General features: G+C 36.3%; 7 non-coding genes and 1 pseudogene across 7 annotated transcripts; all 8 read left to right on the forward strand.

Moving 5' to 3' along the window:
* Nucleotides 1-1,604: 1,604 nt before the first annotated feature.
* On the forward strand, nt 1,605-1,793 carry LOC144976014 (U2 spliceosomal RNA). The gene has a single exon (XR_013646031.1). It is a non-coding gene; the product is annotated as a U2 spliceosomal RNA (small nuclear RNA).
* A 794-nt stretch (nt 1,794-2,587) lies between these two features.
* Nucleotides 2,588-2,777, forward strand: LOC144976004 (U2 spliceosomal RNA). Its single transcript, XR_013646021.1, has one exon. It is a non-coding gene; the product is annotated as a U2 spliceosomal RNA (small nuclear RNA).
* Nucleotides 2,778-3,590: 813 nt separating this feature from the next.
* LOC144976019 (U2 spliceosomal RNA) lies at nt 3,591-3,777 on the forward strand. Its single transcript, XR_013646036.1, has one exon. It is a non-coding gene; the product is annotated as a U2 spliceosomal RNA (small nuclear RNA).
* A 910-nt stretch (nt 3,778-4,687) lies between these two features.
* Nucleotides 4,688-4,878, forward strand: LOC144976008 (U2 spliceosomal RNA). Its single transcript, XR_013646025.1, has one exon. It is a non-coding gene; the product is annotated as a U2 spliceosomal RNA (small nuclear RNA).
* A 396-nt stretch (nt 4,879-5,274) lies between these two features.
* Nucleotides 5,275-5,465, forward strand: LOC144976000 (U2 spliceosomal RNA). The gene has a single exon (XR_013646017.1). It is a non-coding gene; the product is annotated as a U2 spliceosomal RNA (small nuclear RNA).
* Nucleotides 5,466-6,361: 896 nt separating this feature from the next.
* Nucleotides 6,362-6,543, forward strand: LOC144976026 (U2 spliceosomal RNA; annotated as a pseudogene).
* An 8,727-nt stretch (nt 6,544-15,270) lies between these two features.
* LOC144975998 (U2 spliceosomal RNA) lies at nt 15,271-15,461 on the forward strand. The gene has a single exon (XR_013646016.1). It is a non-coding gene; the product is annotated as a U2 spliceosomal RNA (small nuclear RNA).
* Nucleotides 15,462-16,325: 864 nt separating this feature from the next.
* Nucleotides 16,326-16,516, forward strand: LOC144976015 (U2 spliceosomal RNA). Its single transcript, XR_013646032.1, has one exon. It is a non-coding gene; the product is annotated as a U2 spliceosomal RNA (small nuclear RNA).
* Nucleotides 16,517-18,100: the final 1,584 nt, after the last annotated feature.

Consider the following 18,100-nt stretch of genomic DNA (forward strand, 5'->3'; position numbering starts at 1 on the left):
TGAAATTTTCCACCTGGTCATGTGTAACCTTGCTAGTGAAGGTTCTGAAGTAGCAATGTCCGTCTATGACTTTTAATTTTAAGTGTTTCAGATTAGCTTCATCAACTACATGGATGTATTGCTCTTAAATATACTTCTATATTTGTTGGACCCCTTTATCTTACTTTTGAGATATCTATTGGACTCATCCCTTTATCTTACTTTTGATCTATGTTGACTCATCCCCTTTATCTTACTTTTGATCTTTGTTGGACTCATCCCCTTTATCTTACTTCTGATATTTGTTGGACTCGTCCACTTTATCTTACTTCTGATCTATGTTGGACTCGTCCCCTTTATCCTCTTGCTTCTGATCTCTGTTGGACTTTCTGGGTGGGGTTCCCTACCTCCCATAGTGGGCAGGGAGGTACTTACTGTGTCTTATATTCCCCTATATCTGTTTTCCAACTTGCTTTCTGTCTTTGTCTTGGAATGAGATTACTTAGTTTTGTCCTGGCCCCGGCCAGTTGGCCTTACTGAGAGGGAAACAGTCAAATGCATAGTTATTGTTTTTGGGGATATTTTTTCCCTTGTAAATCATCTCTCTGTTATATATTATTATACATATATGTTATTTTTAATGTATAATAAAATGTAAGCATTTGAGTGTATTCCTCTTTGTTGGATCTTGTGCTTGTGTCAAGGTGAGACTTATAGGTGATCCCAGACTAAGTACATTGATGGTATGCTCTTGGAATCTACATCTGATCCCTATTTGTTCCCAGTTCCCCTTTGTCTTCCTTTCTCTTGGGTGATGCTTTAATTGTAATTCTAGAACTTTCTACTATCCCATTTTCTTCCTTTTTACTGGCGCTGATATAACCTAAATGTGTTGCAAGTGTCGCAAACCCTTAAAAACAACAAAAACAACATCTGTTGGACTTTTTCCCTTTTATCATACTTCTGATCTACTACATGATCTCTGTTTGGACTCGTCCCCTTTATCACTTCTGATCTCTAGTGGACTCGTCCCCTTTGTCTTACTTCTGATCTCTGCTGGACTCGTCCCCTTTATCAGACCTTTGTTCCTATGTGCCTGCTAGCTAGATCTAAATCTTTTGACTATTGTCTCAATTTTCAAGAAATAATTGCGCTGAAATGACTTTCAGTATCGCAAGCAACGTATAAACTCTAAAATATATATAAAAATCTGGCAGATGCTGGTAGAAGATCCACTCGTGTCATTGGTGGGGCCTCTGTCTTGGAATGAGATTATTTAGTCTTTAGTTTTGTCCCATAGTTTTGGGAGATTATATTTTTCCCCTTGTAAACATCTCTCTCTCTCTCTCTCTCTCTCTCTCTCTCTCTCTCTCTCTCTCTCTCTCTCTCTCTCTCTCTCTCTCTCTCTCTTTTGGTAAAGTTTGTATGTATATTTTACTTGTATTGCTTGTAAATAATAATTTAATCAAACGATTTGAAGAAAATATATTATCAGAATTATTTGTTGCATTTTATTTTTGGATGTAACTATTAATAACACTTCGTATTATATATACATTTTTAAAACACTTTCCTAAATGAGATGGTCGTTTTAAAGAAACGTAGAATCATTGACGGGCATCAATATCGCTTCCGGCCTTTTGGCTGAGATCGAGTGTAGTATCTGTTCTTATCAGCTTAATATCTGATACGTGGTCTATATGATCACTGATATTAAACTGGTTTTTGGACACACGCGAGATGCCCAGGGCTTGCTCTGCTCTTGCGACGAGTCGGTCCGGTTTTGAAGTCCTTCCGGGGACGGCTCACTATGCAATGAATAATGTCACGAGTGGTTCTACTTCTTATAGTTATAGCATGTTTTTGTTTTATTAGAGGTTTATCAAACTGATTTGATTTCTACTGTTAACTCCATCTGTCTCAGAGGTAGTAGTATTTTTAAATCATATTTTCTATTTAATTGAACCACGATAAATGTGGAACAAAAACATAGATTTACCGATGTCTTGTCTGAGAGATAGAGAAGGATAGGGAGAGAGAGAGAGAGGGTGAGATACAAGAGAAATAGAGAAAGAGAAGTGGCGGATGTTGGGATATGGCATCGCTTTGATAATTTTTACATCCTTTTTTATTATTTTAATTTAGGGACTTCTATCTAAGGTGTCAGATTATTGTCTGAACTTTATTATTGGTTTATATATCTTGTTTCGTATTTCATATCACACTCTCCTCTTCTCTTCTCTCTCTCCTCCTCTCTCCTCTCTCTCTCTTCTCTCTCTCTCTCTCTCTCTCTCTCTCTCTCTCTCTCTCTCTTTCTGTGTGTGTGTGTGTGTGTATGAAATTTATTCTGGTTCCCAACTTCCAACACAAATGCTGGTTTGCTAAGAGTATGATTTTTTTGATAAAGTTTGTATGTATATTTTACTTGTATTGCTTGTAAATAATTATTTAATCAAACGATTTGAAGAAATCTATTATCAGAATTATTTGTTGCATTTTATTTTTGGATGTAATATTAATAACACTTCGTATTATATATACATTTTTTAAACACTTCCTAAATGAATGGTCGTTTTAAAGAAACGTAGAATCATTGACGGGCATCAATATCGCTTCCGGCCTTTTGGCTGAGATCGAGTGTAGTATCTGTTCTTATCAGCTTAATATCTGATACGTGGTCTATATGATCACTTTGATATTAAACTGGTTTTTGGACACACGCGAGATGCCAGGGCTTGCTATGATCTCGCGACGAGTCGGCCCGGTTTTGAAGTCCTTCCGGGGACGGCTCACTATACAATGAATAATGTCACGAGTGTTTCTAATTCTTATAGTTATAGCATGTTTTTGTTTTATTAGAGGTTTATCAAACTGATTTGATTTCTACCTGTTAACTCCATCTGTCTCAGAGGTAGTAGTATTTTTAAATCATATTTTCTATCTCATTGAACCACGATAAATGTGGAACAAAAACATAGATTTACCGATATCTTGTCTGAGAGATAGAGAAGGATAGGGAGAGAGAGAGAGAGAGGGGGGGGGGGGGGGGGGGGGGGAGTCGGTGAGATACAAGAGAAGTAGAGAAAGAGGTGGCGGATGTTGGGATATGGCATCGCTTTGATAATTTTTACATCCTTTTTTATTATTTTTAATTTAGGGACTTCTATCTATGGTGTCAGATTATTGTCTGAACTTTATTATTGGTTTATATATCTTGTTTCATATTTCATAACACACTCTCTCTCTTCTCTCTCTCTCTCTCTCTCTCTCTCTCTCTCTCTCTCTCTCTCTCCTCTCTCTCTCTCTCGTGTGTGTGTGTGTGTGTGTGTGTGTGTAATGAAATTTATTCTGGTTCCCAACTCCAACACAAATGCTGGTTTGCTAAGAGTATGATTTTTTTGATAAAGTTTGTATGTATATTTTACTTGTATTGCTTGTAAATAATTATTTAATCAAACGATTTGAAGAAAGTCTATTATCAGAATTATTTGTTGCATTTTGTTTTTGGATGTAAGTATTAATAACACTTCGTATTTTATATACATTTTTAAACACTTTCCTAAATGAGATGGTCGTTTTAAATAAACGTAGAATCATTGACGGGCATCAAGATCGCTTCCGGCCTTTTGGCTGAGATCAAGTGTAGTATCTGTTCTTATCAGCTTAATATCTGATGCGTGGTCTATATGATCACTTTGATATTAAACTGGTTTTTGGACACACGCGAGATGCCAGGGCTTGCTCTGCTCTCGCGACGAGTCGGTCCGGTTTGAAGTCCTTCCGGGACGCTCACTATGCAATGAATAATGTCACGAGTGGTCCTACTTCTTATAGTTATCGCATGTTTTTGTTTTATTAGAGGTTTATCAAACTGATTTGATTTCTACCTGTTAACTCCATCTGTCTCAGAGGTAGTAGTATTTTTAAATCATATTTTCTATCTAATTGAACCACGATAAATGTGGAACAAAAACATAGATTTACCGATGTCTTGTCTGAGAGATAGAGAAGGATAGAGAGAGAGAGAGAGAGGAGGGGGTGGGGTGAGTGTGATAGAAGAGAAATAGAGAGAGAGAAGTGGCGGTTGTAGGGATATGGCATCGCTTTGATAATTTTTACATCCTTTTTTATTTTTTTAAATTTAGGGACTTCTTTCTAAGGTATCAGATTATTGTCTGAACTTTATTCTTGGTTTATATATCTTTTTCGTATTTCATAACAAACTCTCTCTCTCTCTCTCTCTCCTCTCTCTCTCTCTCTCTTTCTCTCTCTCTCTCTCTCTCTCTCTCTCTCCTCTCTCTCCTCTCTCTCTCTCTCTCTCTCTCTCTCTTCTCTCTCTCTTCATCTTCTTCTATCTCTCTCTTTCTCTCTCTCTCTCTCTCTCTCTCTCTCTCTCTCTCTCTGTGTGTGTGTGTGTGTGTATGTGTATGTAATTTATTCTGGTTCCCAACTGCCAATACAAATGCTGGTTTGCTAAGAGTATGATTTTTTTGATAAAGTTTGTATGTATATTTTACTTGTATTGCTTGTAAATAATTATTTAATCAAACGATTTGAAGTAAATATATTATTAGAATTATTTGTTGCATTTTGTTTTTGGATGTAAGTATTAATAACACTTCGAATTATATATACATTTTTTAAACACTTTCCTAAATGAGACGGTCGTTTTAAATAAACGTAGAATCATTGACGGGCACAATATCGCTTCGCTTCCGGCCTTTTGGCTGAGATCGAGTGTAGTATCTGTTCTTATCAGCTTAATATCTGATACGTGGTCTATATGATCACTTTGATATTAAACTGGTTTTTGGACACACGCGAGATGCCCAGGGCTTGCTATGCTCTCGCGACGAGTCGGCCCGGTTTTGAAGTCCTTCCGGGGACGGCTCACTATGCAATGAATAATGTCACGAGTGGTTCTACTTCTTATAGTTATAGCATGTTTTTGTTTTATTAGAGGTTTATCAAACTGATTTGATTTCTACCTGTTAACTCCATCTGTCTCAGAGGTAGCAGTATTTTTAAATCATATTTTCTTTCTAATTGAACCACAATAAAGAAGAGAAATAGAGTGATTTTTTTGGTTAAGTTTTATGTATATTTTACTTTTATTGCTTGTAAACAATAATTTCATCAAACGATTTGAAGTAAATCTATTATCAGAATTATTTCTTGCATTCTGTTATTGGATGTAAGTATAAATAACACTTCGTATTATATATACATTTTTAAACACTTTCCTAAATGAGACGGTCGTTTTAAATAAACGTAGAATCATTGACGGGCATCAATATCGCTTCCGGCCTTTTGGCTGAGATCGAGTGTAGTATCTGTTCTTATCAGCTTAATATCTGATACGTGGTCTATATGATCACTTTGATATTAAACTGGTTTTTGGACACACGCGAGATGCCCAGGGCTTGCTCTGCTCTCGCGACGAGTCGGCCCGGTTTTGAAGTCCTTCCGGGGACGGCTCACTATGCAATGAATAATGTCACGAGTGGTTCTACTTTTTATAGTTATAGCATGTTTTTGTTTTATTAGATGTTTATCGAACTGATTTGATTTCTACCTGTTAACTCCATCTGTCTCAGAGATAGCAGTATTTTTAAATCATATTTTCTATCTAATTGAACTACGATAAATGTGGAACAAAAACATAGATTTACCGATGTCTTGTCTGAGAGATAGAGAAGGATAGGGAGAGAGAGAGAGAGAGGGAGAGAGATATAGAGAGAGGGAATGAGAGAGAGAGAGACAGAGAGGGGGAGAGAGAGAGGGGGGGGGGGGGTGGAGTGGGTGAGATACAAGAGAAATAGAGAAAGAGAAGTGGCGGATGTTGGGATATGGCATCGCTTTGATAATTTTTACATCCTTTTTTATTATATCTAATTTAGGGACTTCTAACTAAGGTGTCAGATTATTGTCTGAACTTTATTATTGGTTTATATATCTTGTTTCGTATTTCATAACAAACTCTCTCTCTCTCTCTCTCTCTCTCTCTCTCTCTCTCTCTCTCTCTCTCTCTCTCTCTCTCTCTCTCTCTCTCCCTCTCTCTCTCTCTTTCTGTGTGTGTGTGTGTGTGTGTGTGTGTGTGTATGAAATTTATTCTGGTTCCCAACTTCCAACACAAATGCTGGTTTGCTAAGAGTATGATTTTTTTTTGGGAAGGTTTGTATGTATATTTTACTTTTATTGCTTGTAAATAATAATTTAATCAAAGGATTTGAAGAAAATCTATTATCAGAATTATTTGTTGCATTTTGTTTTTGGATGTAAGTATTAATAACACTTCGTATTATATATATACATTTTTTAAACACTTTCCTAAAGGAGATGCTCGTTTTAAATAAACATATAATCATTGACGGGCATCAATATCGCTTCCGGCCTTTTGGCTGAGATCGAGTGTCGTATCTGTTTAATATCTGATACGTGTTCTATATGATCACTTTGATACTTAACTGGTTTTTTGGACACACGCGAGATGCCCAGGGCTTGCTCTGCTCTCGCGACGAGTCGGCCCGGTTTTGAAGTCCTTCCGGGGACGGCTCACTATGCAATGAATAATGTCACGAGTGGTTCTACTTCTCATAGTTATAGCATGTTTTTGTTTTATTAGAGGTTTATCGAACTGATTTGATTTCTACCTGTTAACTCAATCTGTCTCAGAGGTAGCAGTATTTTTAAATCATATTTTCTATCTAATTGAACTACGATAAATGTGGAACAAAAACATAGATTTACCGATGTCTTGTCTGAGAGATAGAGAAGGATAGGGAGAGAGAGAGAGAGAGAGAGAGAGAGAGAGAGAGAGGGGGGGGGGAGTGAGTGAGATACAAGAGAAATAGAGAGAGAGAGAAGTGGCGGATGTTGGGATATGGCATCGCTTTGATAATTTTTACATCCTTTTTTTTTTTTTTAATTTAGGGACTTCTATCTAAGGTGTCCGATTATTGTCTGAACTTTATTATTGGTTTATATATCTTGTTTCGTATTTCATTACAAATTCTCTCTTTCTCTCTCTCTCTCTCTCTCTCTCTCTCTCTCTCTCTCTCTCTCTCTCTCTCTCTCTCTTTCTGTGTGTGTGTGTGTGTGTGTGTGTGTGTGTGTATGAAATTTATTCTGGTTCCCAACTTGCAACACAAATGCTGGTTTGCTAAGAGTATGATTTTCTTGGTAAAGTTTGTATGTATATTTTACTTTTATTGCTTGTAAATAATAATTTAATCAAAGGATTTGAAGAAAATATATTATCAGAATTATTTGTTGCATTTTGTTTTTGGATGTAAACATTAATAACACTTCGTATTATATATACATTTTTTAAACACTCTCCTAAAGGATATTGTCACAGTAAAGGTCGTTCACAATTATCTTATTAGATTTTATTTTATTAAGAACTGAATTCATCTCACTCCAGTTATATTTCGGTAGGCTTAGATAAACTTTACCTTCTAATATTAGATCGTCTTTCCTTTTATAGCCTTCCCTCGAATTAATTTCTAATTAGTGAATACTTTTCGTTCTACATTCTGTCACGTAGCCACTCATTATAAAAGCTGATAGGTCTAACATTTGACACTCACTTTCTCTCCACAATCTATGCCGGACGGCCAGTCGTTCTATTCCTATATATATATTGGAAGATTTTTATCTTTTGGGACTTTGTAGATATTATATCTACACCATTAAGACGCCGGAGCTTTTAACTTTGATTGTATAATCTTCAAGGATCAAACCCAAGCCCGCTGTCAAAGGACTACACAATAACCTCTTACCAATTGCCTGGAAGTGGAATTTTACGAGTCCGATCCTGTTATCAGAGGAATAGATCATCCAAGCCCATCAACTGCCTGGAAACGTAAACTTATGAACCTAACATATTATCATAAGTTACGTAAAATATTCATATCTCTATTTGTAACTGCCACGATCACTGTTTATCTCTTTTAATTAAATTTCATCATTATTTTTATTTCATTGTAAACAAATCGTTAATTGTTTTTCATTTATAGTAACTAGTAAATTCTGGGGCCTCATTCTACATATATCTTTATGCATAGTCGAGTAGCTCTTTACTCACTTGAGACCATGACATTTTGGAGGGGACACATATAAAGAATTGAATTTATTTAGTTACTTATATCTATTTCATCTAACTTTAAAGTTTAAATTGTAAAACTCTTAATTGCCCCACTTGATCATATTTTAATTGAACTCCCTATTTACAGGATTAATTTTTTTTCTTTTTCATTTCTTCATTTAAATGGAATAGCAATTTATCCATTCATTCTTTCATTCAAATTGAATAGCATTTTATTGATTCATTCCTTCATTCATTTATTCATTTATAAATTATTCATTCATTCATTGTTCATTCATTTATTTATTCATTCATTCATTCATCCATTCATTCGTTTATTCACTCATTTATCCAATCATTCATACATTTATTCCTCCCTTCATTCGTTCATTCATACATTATCTATTCATTCATTCATTCATTCATCTATTCACTAAGCTATTCATTCATTCATTCCTTGTCCACTTTGTTATTATATCACTCATTTCATTGTGTTGTTTGCCTCATTCATGAATTGTTTTCAATATGTTTACATTCCATAACGATTCATTCACCTATCATCCAATCACTCAGTGTTGTGAACACATTTTGTAACTATTGTAAATCTTACGATATTTTATTGTTTTGTATTTCAGACATCACTGTTAAACACTCTTCAATGCCTAATTACAATTGTTGAACAACCATTGAACAAGAGAGAGGTCCCAGCCACGAACTGAGTTGGTAAATATATCCTTCATTATTCTCTTTTACATGAGTTGGGCATCACATAGTAACTATAGACATCGTGATTTGTTTTGCATAGTGATTTGTTTTAAATACATTTTTGGCATACTACTGTTACGAAAACCACTTATATATTATGTTCTGAAAAGTGAGTCTTTAAAAACTAAATAATAATAAAAGGAGTCTACTAGCCGTCGTGTTATATTTAGTGATAGATAACTTGGGATTATTTTGGCATCCTATTATTGTTATCACACTCTAGTATATTAGCGTCATTGCGAATAATTGTACACAAACTAACGACGAGTCACACACATTGGTGATACATTTTTCGTAGTAACATAGTTTAGAGTACACGCGATTGACACATTGTTATTGACTCAAGTCATAATAACTACGCATTGTATTGACACATTGCTTTATAAGATATAACGATAAAAGGCATCAAATTCAACATACATAATAAGTTGAAATAAGAGAGAGAGATTTCTAAAAATAGAACAGTTCATTCCAGTAAGTGTAAATAAATAAAACAGTCAGTAACAGTATCCTGTCAATATAATATATATAAAACATCGTAACTAATTTATTGCAAAAATGGAAGCATATAAAAGATACTTAAGTCTCGCAAAGGACTTAGAAATACCCCAGGAAAGAATATTTTCATGGTGCGAAGAGAAAATAAAAGAAGAAAAAGAAGAAAGAATTCGTAGAGAAGAAAATGAAGAAAGAATTCGTAGAGAAGAAAAAGAACACGAAGAAAGAATTCGTAGAGAAGAAAATGAAGAAAGAATTCGTAGAGAAGTAAAAGAACAGAAGAAAGAATACGTAGAGAAGAACGAGAAGAAAGAGTCCAAGAAAGGGAACTAAAAAGACAAATAGCTTTAGCAGAAGAAGAAACCAAAAGGACCAAATGATGCTGGAAATTGAAAAAACAAAAACCGGTCATGAAAGAAAACATAATAATAGTGATGAATTTTTCGTGAAACTTCCACGCATGCCAACATACGATGAACGCTCAGACTGTCTAGAATCCTTCTTACACCGATTCGAAGTTCAGGCTAAAGGTTATCGTTGGCCAGAAAGCAAATGGGCCACAGCCTTGATTAACTGCTTATCTGGAGAACCGCTAAAAGTTTTCTATACCTTAACAACTGAAGATGCAGATGACTATGGAAAAATTAAAGACGCTCTACTAAAAAGATTTAGATTAACGGAAGATGGTTACCAGGAAAGGTTTCACACTGCAAAACCGGAAAGTGGAGAAGACTTTAATACATTCGTGAACCGAATTACTCAATTTCTAAATCGGTGACTTGAGTTGGCAAACGTAAAACAAGACGACTTTGCAGGCCTTTACTTTCTCACGCTGAAGAATCGAATCTATCAAGCTTGCAACCCAGATTTAGTCGCATTCTTTAAAGAGAGAAAGCCAGAAAACTTGGACAAATTAAAAATCTACGCAGAAAACTTTAACAGCGCACATCCATTGACACCCCTTAGCAGAACATTGAAGGAACCATACTACGCTGCTGCTGCTCAGAGTCCAGGTACACCTAAAGTTCAGTACTCAAATAGAACGAGCCGATCAATCACTCGGAACACGCAAGTGAAACAAGATGATCATAGTAACAAACCATGGAACAAACAGTTCAATAGAGACCATAGCCGATCCTATCAAAACAAAACAAGAAATAGCACTGACAATAATACTGAGTATAAGAAAACCAACAAACCTATAATTAAATGTCAATATTGTGGAATGAAAGGCCACACAGCAGACAAATGTTACAAAATCGTGGGATATCCAAAAGAAACTGCAAATGCATCACTCCAAACAAGTGTAAACAATCAGACACGAGTAATGTCAGGAGAAAATATAAATGTGTATTGCGTGAAAGGTATGTCACTTTTAACACAAACTCACAAATCAGGATCGCTATTTTTTTGTGAAGGCAAAGCTAATGGAACTGATTGCAAAATATTGAGAGACACAGGATGCAGTACAGTAGGAATAAAAGCATCTTTGATCAATGACGAAGACAAAACTGGAAAAACGGTACAATGCATCACATTCAGTGGCACAGTCGAAACCTTTGAAACAGCTAACGTGTACATAGAAACCCCATACTATACAGGAATAGTGGAATGCTGTATACTTCCCAACCCCGTCGCTGATATTATTGTTGGCAATATAAAAGGTCTTAAAGACAACCCAACAGATGTAAAAGAATGGTCATTAACCCAAGAAACAGCTTGTCTAGCAGAAACAAGAAAGATGACTATGACAACAGAGAAGCCAATGACTATTTCTCTAGAACCACAACAATTTGACAGGAACACGTTCATTAAAGAACAGAAAAAGGACCCGACTTTAACATCATATTTCAATATCGCAAACAAAGGGACGAAATCAAAAGTTGAATACATCATTGAAAAAGATATTCTGTTCAGGTTACATAGGAAAAGAAACAAAATAGCTAAACAACTGGTCACGCCGAGTATTTACAGAAACAAAATCCTTGGAATAGCGCACGATTCAATAACTTCTGGACATCTTGGGAGCTCTTCCACATTGAAGAGAATATCCGAGAATTTCACATGGCCTGGAATTACTAAAGACGTCCGAGAATATGTGAAATCTTGTGACACATGCCAAAGAAGAGTCGCAAAAGGCAGAATACCAGGATTGCCATTAGAGACAACCCCAGTTATTGAAAAAGTTTTTCAAAAAGTTGCAATTGACATTATAGGCCCTTTAACAAAATCAGATAGAAACCATACACACATACTAACACTAGTCGATTACGCAACCAGGTGGCCAGAAGCGATAGCATTGAAATCAACTACATCGGATCACATAGCTGAAGCATTGATGACAATTTTTACTAGAATAGGCATACCAAATGAGATACTGTCGGACAATGGACCCCAATTTACATCACATATGATGCATGAAACCATGAAACTCATGGGAATCCAACACTCATTCACAACTCCCTACCACCCCCAAGCAAATGGTCTTTGTGAAAGATTTAATGGCACTCTAAAGAATATGTTAAGAAAAGTGTCAGCAGAAAAACCAGATGATTGGGACAGATACTTACCAGCAATCCTATTTGCATATAGAGAAATACCCAAGAATCTACAGGCTACTCCCCATTTGAGTTGATGTATGGACGATCACCTCGCGGCCCGATCAATATAGTAGCCGACATTTGTAAAGGGAATGAGGAGGACAATAACGAAATTATGTTTGCTTACGAATATGTAAGAAACCTGAAAGACAGAATAGAGGACACGTGTAAGCTAGCACAGGAATCCGTCACTAAAAAAAGCAGAGAAATACAAGGAATACTCTGATCGCAAAAGCAAATCAAGAAAATTTGAGATTGGTGACAAAGTACTAATACTCTTACCCGATGACTCGAGTAAACTTTTAGCTACATGGAAAGGACCATTCAAAATAACAGCAGTAAAATCTAATGTTAATTACGAGATTCAAATTAACAACACAACAAAGACATTCCATGCAAGCATGCTAAAAAAATATTTCGATAGAGACGGATTATCACAACCAATATTTAACCATGTGGAAGCTGCAAATGTAGGATTAATCATCGAAACTCACAGCGATGATGTCGAACTACAACACACCCCACAACACGGTAACTCTAAAAATAGTACAATTAATGACGTCACAATCAATCCTCAACTAAACGAATGTCAGAAACGAGAAATCAGGTCATTATTAGAAAAGTACCAGTCAGTCTTTACAGACGCACCCGGACATACAACATTAGTGGAACACGACATAAAGTTAACCACATCTACCCCTATCAACGTGAAAAACTATCCTATTCCATTTCACGCACGAGAACAAGTTGAAAAGGAAGTTAAGGATATGCTAGATACAGGAATAGTTAGATATTCTTCAAGCCCATACTCATCACCAATAGTAGTAGTGAAAAAGAAAGACGGATCGATAAGGCTATGTATCGACTTTCGCAAATTAAATGAAGCAACAGTGTTTGATGCAGAACCAATACCAAATCAAGAGAATTTATTTGCTGCCTTATCTCAAGCAAAATACATGACAAAATGTGATCTTTCTAGAGGTTACTGGCAGATTCCACTGAAAGAATCATGTAAGAAATACACAGCATTTCAATCACCATTAGGATTGTTAGAATTTAACTATATGCCATTTGGATTATCGACAGCCGCATCGACATTCCAAAGAATGATGCGTATGTTATTAAAAGACATCCCGTCTACACTCTCATACTTTGACGACGCATGTATTTTCTCAAACTCATGGACTGATCACATGACAACCTTAGAATTAGTGCTTGAAGCATTAAAACGTAATTCTTTAACAACAAAACCGTCAAAAACAAGCATTGCATTTTACAAAATTGATTTTCTCGGTCATACCGTTGGTCATGGGACACAGACACCCGAGACAGAAAAACAAACAAAAATCGCACAATTGCAACCACCTAAGACAAAAAAAGAAGTACGCAAAGTACTTGGGCTCCTAAATTTTTACAGGAAATACATTTACAACTTCGCGCACATCGCGACACCGCTAACAAATCTGACAAAGAATGGGTCACCGAACAAAATTGTTTGGACAGAAGTGTGTCAGAATAGCTTTAACCAATTAAAGGCATTACTCTGTTCAGAACCAATTCTTAAATTACCCGACATGTCAAAAGAATTTGTTGTAAGAACTGACGCGTCTGATAAGGGCATCGCAGGTGTACTATTACAGGAGCATGAGGGAACTCTAATGCCTTGCTTATATGCAAGCAGAAAATTATTGGACAGAGAATCACGATACTCTGTAATAGAGCGTGAAGGACTGGCCATCGTCTTTGCTTTAAAGACATTCAGCAGATATCTACTGCTAAAAGAGTTTGTGGTCGAAACGGACCATAAACCACTCACGTACATAAGAAATAACAAAATGAATAATAGTAGAGTACTAAGGTGGAGTCTATTTTTGCAAAATTACACTTTCAGTATCTCTCACATACCAGGCTGTGAAAATATTCACGCCGACCTACTTTCTCGATTAGTATAAACACGTGAGAAGGGTATAACTTAACCTCCCATGCATACTGTTAGTCACCTCGCAAACTATGCCAAATCAGAACGCACAATTTCGATAATTTTATTTGTAAACATGATGACCCAACTTAATGTAACATTGAGTATTGTTTGGATATATATACCATACCCATTCATGATTTGGGAAATCTTCTCTTTATCTATTATTGTTATGAATTTTCACTCATTTATGATTAATAATTGAAATGTCAATATTCCATTTACATTTTCATTCATGTCATTCAGTAAATTACCTTCATATCATCGACTTAAATCATGCTTCATTGCCATCACTATTGTTTATCACAATGATTTGTAATCACATTGCCATCATGTTGTTCATCACAATGATTTGTAATCACAATCTTTCATTGTTATTGTCACCCATTCATATACCTACGTTAATATTAACATTTCCATGTCTAGTTAATAAATAATTTAATTGTAGCACAAATCATAACAATGGATTAATACTAGAGTATCATGATAGTAAATTTACTTCCGTTTGTAAAATCTATCTTTCCCATAATGGTTAAAGAGTATATTTTAAACGTGGGTGGGGGGTGTCACAGTAAAGGTCGTTCACAATTATCTTATTAAATTTTATTTTATTAAGAACTGAATTCATCTCACTCCAGTTATATTTCGGTAGGCTTAGATAAACTTTACCTTCTAATATTAGATCGTCTTTCCTTTTATAGCCTTCCCTCGAATTAATTTCTAATTAGTGAATACTTTTCGTTCTACATTCTGTCACGAAGCCACTTATTATAAAAGCTGATAGGTCTAACATTTGACACTCACTTTCTCTCCACAATCTATGCCGGACGGCCAGTCGTTCTATTCCTATATATATACTGGAAGATTTTTATCTTTTGGGACTTTGTAGATATTATATCTACACCATTAAGACGCCGGAGCTTTTAACTTTGATTGTATAATCTTCAAGGATCAAACCCAAGCCCGCTGTCAAAGGACTACACAATAACCTCTTACCAATTGCCTGGAAGTGGAATTTTACGAGTCCGATCCTGTTATCAGAGGAATAGATCATCCAAGCCCATCAACTGCCTGGAAACGTAAACTTATGAACCTGACATATTATCATAAGTTACGTAAAATATTCATATCTCTATTTGTAACTGCCACGATCACTGTTTATCTCTTTTAATTAAATTTCATCATTATTTTTATTTCATTGTAAACAAATCGTTAATTGTTTTTCATTTATAGTAACTAGTAAACTCTGGGGCCTCATTCTACATGTATCTTTATGCATAGTCGAGTAGCTCTTTACTCACTTGAGACCATGACAGATATGGTCGTTTTAAATAAACATATAATCATTGACGGGCATCAAAATCGCTTCCGGCCTTTTGGCTGAGATCGAGTGTAGTATCTGTTCTTATCAGCTTAATATCTGATACGTGGTCTATATGATCACTTTGATATTAAACTGGTTTTTAGACACACGCGAGATGCCCAGGGCTTGCTCTGCTCTCGCGACGAGTCGGCCCGGTTTTGAAGTACTTCCGGGGACGGCTCACTTTGCAATGAATAATGTCACGAGTGGTTCTACTTCTTATAGTTATAGCATGTTTTTGTTTTATTAGAGGTTTATCGAACTCATTTGATTTCTACCTGTTAACTCCATCTGTCTCAGAGGTCGCAGTATTTTTAAATCATATTTTCTATCTAATTGAACTACAATAAATGTGGAACAAAAACATAGATTTACCGATGTCTTGTCTGGGAGATAGAGAAGGATAGGGAGAGAGAGAGAGAGAGGGGGAGAGAGAGAGAGAGAGAGAGAGAGAGAGAGAGAGAGAGAGAAAGTGGGTGTTAGATACAAGAGAAATAGAGAAAAAGGAAGTGGCGGATGTAGGAATAGGGCATCACTATGATGAACTTTAGTATAGGTTTATATATCTTGTTTTGTATCTCATAACAAACTCTCTCTCTCTCTCTCTCTCTCTCTCTCTCTCTCTCTCTCTCTCTCTCTCTTTTCTCTTTCTATCTCTCTCTCTCTCTCTCTCTCTCTCTCTCTCTCTCTCTCTCTCTCTCTCTCTCTCTCTCTCTCTCTCTCTTTCTGTGTGTGTGTGTGTATGTGTATGTGTGTGTGTGTGTGTGTGTGTGTGTATGAAATTTATTCTGGTTCCCAACTTGCAACACAAATGCTGGTTTGCTAAGAGTATGATTTTCTTGGTAAAGTTTGTATGTATATTTTACTTTTATTGCTTGTAAATAATAATTTAATCAAACGATTTGAAGAAAATCTATTATCAGAATTATTTGTTGCATTTTATTTTTGGATGTAAGTATTAATAACACTTCGTATTTTATATACATTTTTTAAACACTCTCCTAAAGGATATGCTCGTTTTAAATAAACATATAATCATTGACGGGCATCAATATCGCTTCCGGCCTTTTGGCTGAGATCGAGTGTAGTATCTGTTCTTATTAGCTTAATATCTGATACGTGGTCTATATGATCACTTTGATATTAAACTGGATTTTGGACACACGCAAGATGACCAGGGCTTGCTCTGCTCTCGCGACGAGTCGGCCCGGTTTTGAAGTCCTTCTGGGGACGGCTCACTATGCAATGAATAATGTCACGACTGGTTCTACTTCTTATAGTTATAGCATGTTTTTGTTTTATTAGAGGTTTATCGAACTGATTTGATTTCTACCTGTTAACTCCATCTGTCTCAGAGGTAGCAGTATTTTTAAATCATATTTTCTATCTAATTTAACCACAATAAATTTGGAAAAAAAATATAGATTTACCGATGTCTTGTCTGAGAGATAGAGAAGGATAGGGAGAGAGAGAGATAGAGAGAGAGAGAGAGAGAGAGAGAGAGGGGGGGGGAGTGAGTGAGATACAAGAGAAATAGAGAGAGAGAGAAGTGGCGGATGCTGGGATATGGCATCGCTTTGATAATTTTTACATCCTTTTTTATTATTTTTCAATTTAGGGACTTCTATCTAAGGTGTCAGATTATTGTCTGAACTTTATTATTGGTTTAATGTTATATCTGTTTCGTATTTCATAACAACTTTTTTTCTTTCCTCTCTTCGTCTCTCTCTCTCTCCTCTCTCTTCTTCTCTCTCTCTCTCTCTCTCTCTCTCTCTCTCTCTCTCTCTCTTTCTGTCTGTGTGTGTGTGTGTGTGTGTGTGTGTGTATGAATTTTATTCTTGTTCCCAACTTGCAACACAAATGCTGGTTTGCTAAGAGTATGATTTTTTTGGTAAAGTTTGTATGTATATTTTACTTTTATTGCTTGTAAATAATAATTTAATCAAACGATTTGAAGAAAATCTATTATCAGAATTATTTGTTTCATTTTGTTTTTGGATGTAAGTATTAATAACACTTCGTATTATATATATACATTTTTTAAACACTTTCCTAAAGGATATGCTCGTTTTAAATAAACATATAATCATTGACGGGCATCAATATCGCATCCGGCCTTTTGGCTGAGATCGAGTGTAGTATTTTTTTTTTTTTTTAAATAAATATTACCACAAGAGGGGGATATCCCCCTACGATTTTGCATTTACACCTTCTTCTCTCTCCTCTTTCTCTTTCCGGGCCTCCATGGCGGTTCACCCCAACGTAGTTGTGGTGAAATTATCCGCAGAGGATCTTAAGTTTAATGGGCCTCATCCGCCAAATACGGTTGAGGTCTTCTTAAAAGGACCTGAGACAAATCAGGCCAACCATCTGAAGATCAAGCTGGCCCTCAATAACATGGGGTCAGTTTAGACGATATTGCGGGAGTCTACCGGTTCATGGACGCCCGCAAATATTACGTCACCTTCAAGGAAGGAAGGGAGTCAGAGGTGGAAAAACTACACGGCGTAGTGCACCCCCACCCAACCCTAAAAATAAACCTCCACATCAGGGATGTTAACAAATCTCTGGTGTCGGGGGTATTGAAATGGGTGGCTCCCTCCGTCAAGGAAGGCGGCCTCACCAGGGCCCTCGCCCCCTTCGCCAAGCCCGCACCATCGTTGTCGGCAAACCCAGACGGGACGAGCTGGACTCGTATACGTTCCGTCTGGAGAAGATAGATGGGTAGAAATACCCCACTATCTAAAATTTGAGGTAGGTGGCGCCTTCCACCACGTAAAAGTGCACATTCCTGGGCGTGTGCCGGCATGCTCCACATGCTACAATGT

This window comes from Berghia stephanieae, chromosome 6 (genome assembly GCF_034508935.2).
Source record: "Berghia stephanieae isolate SIO BIC M18660-M18661 chromosome 6, UCSD_Bste_1.3, whole genome shotgun sequence".
NCBI classification, from domain to species: domain Eukaryota; kingdom Metazoa; phylum Mollusca; class Gastropoda; order Nudibranchia; family Aeolidiidae; genus Berghia; species Berghia stephanieae.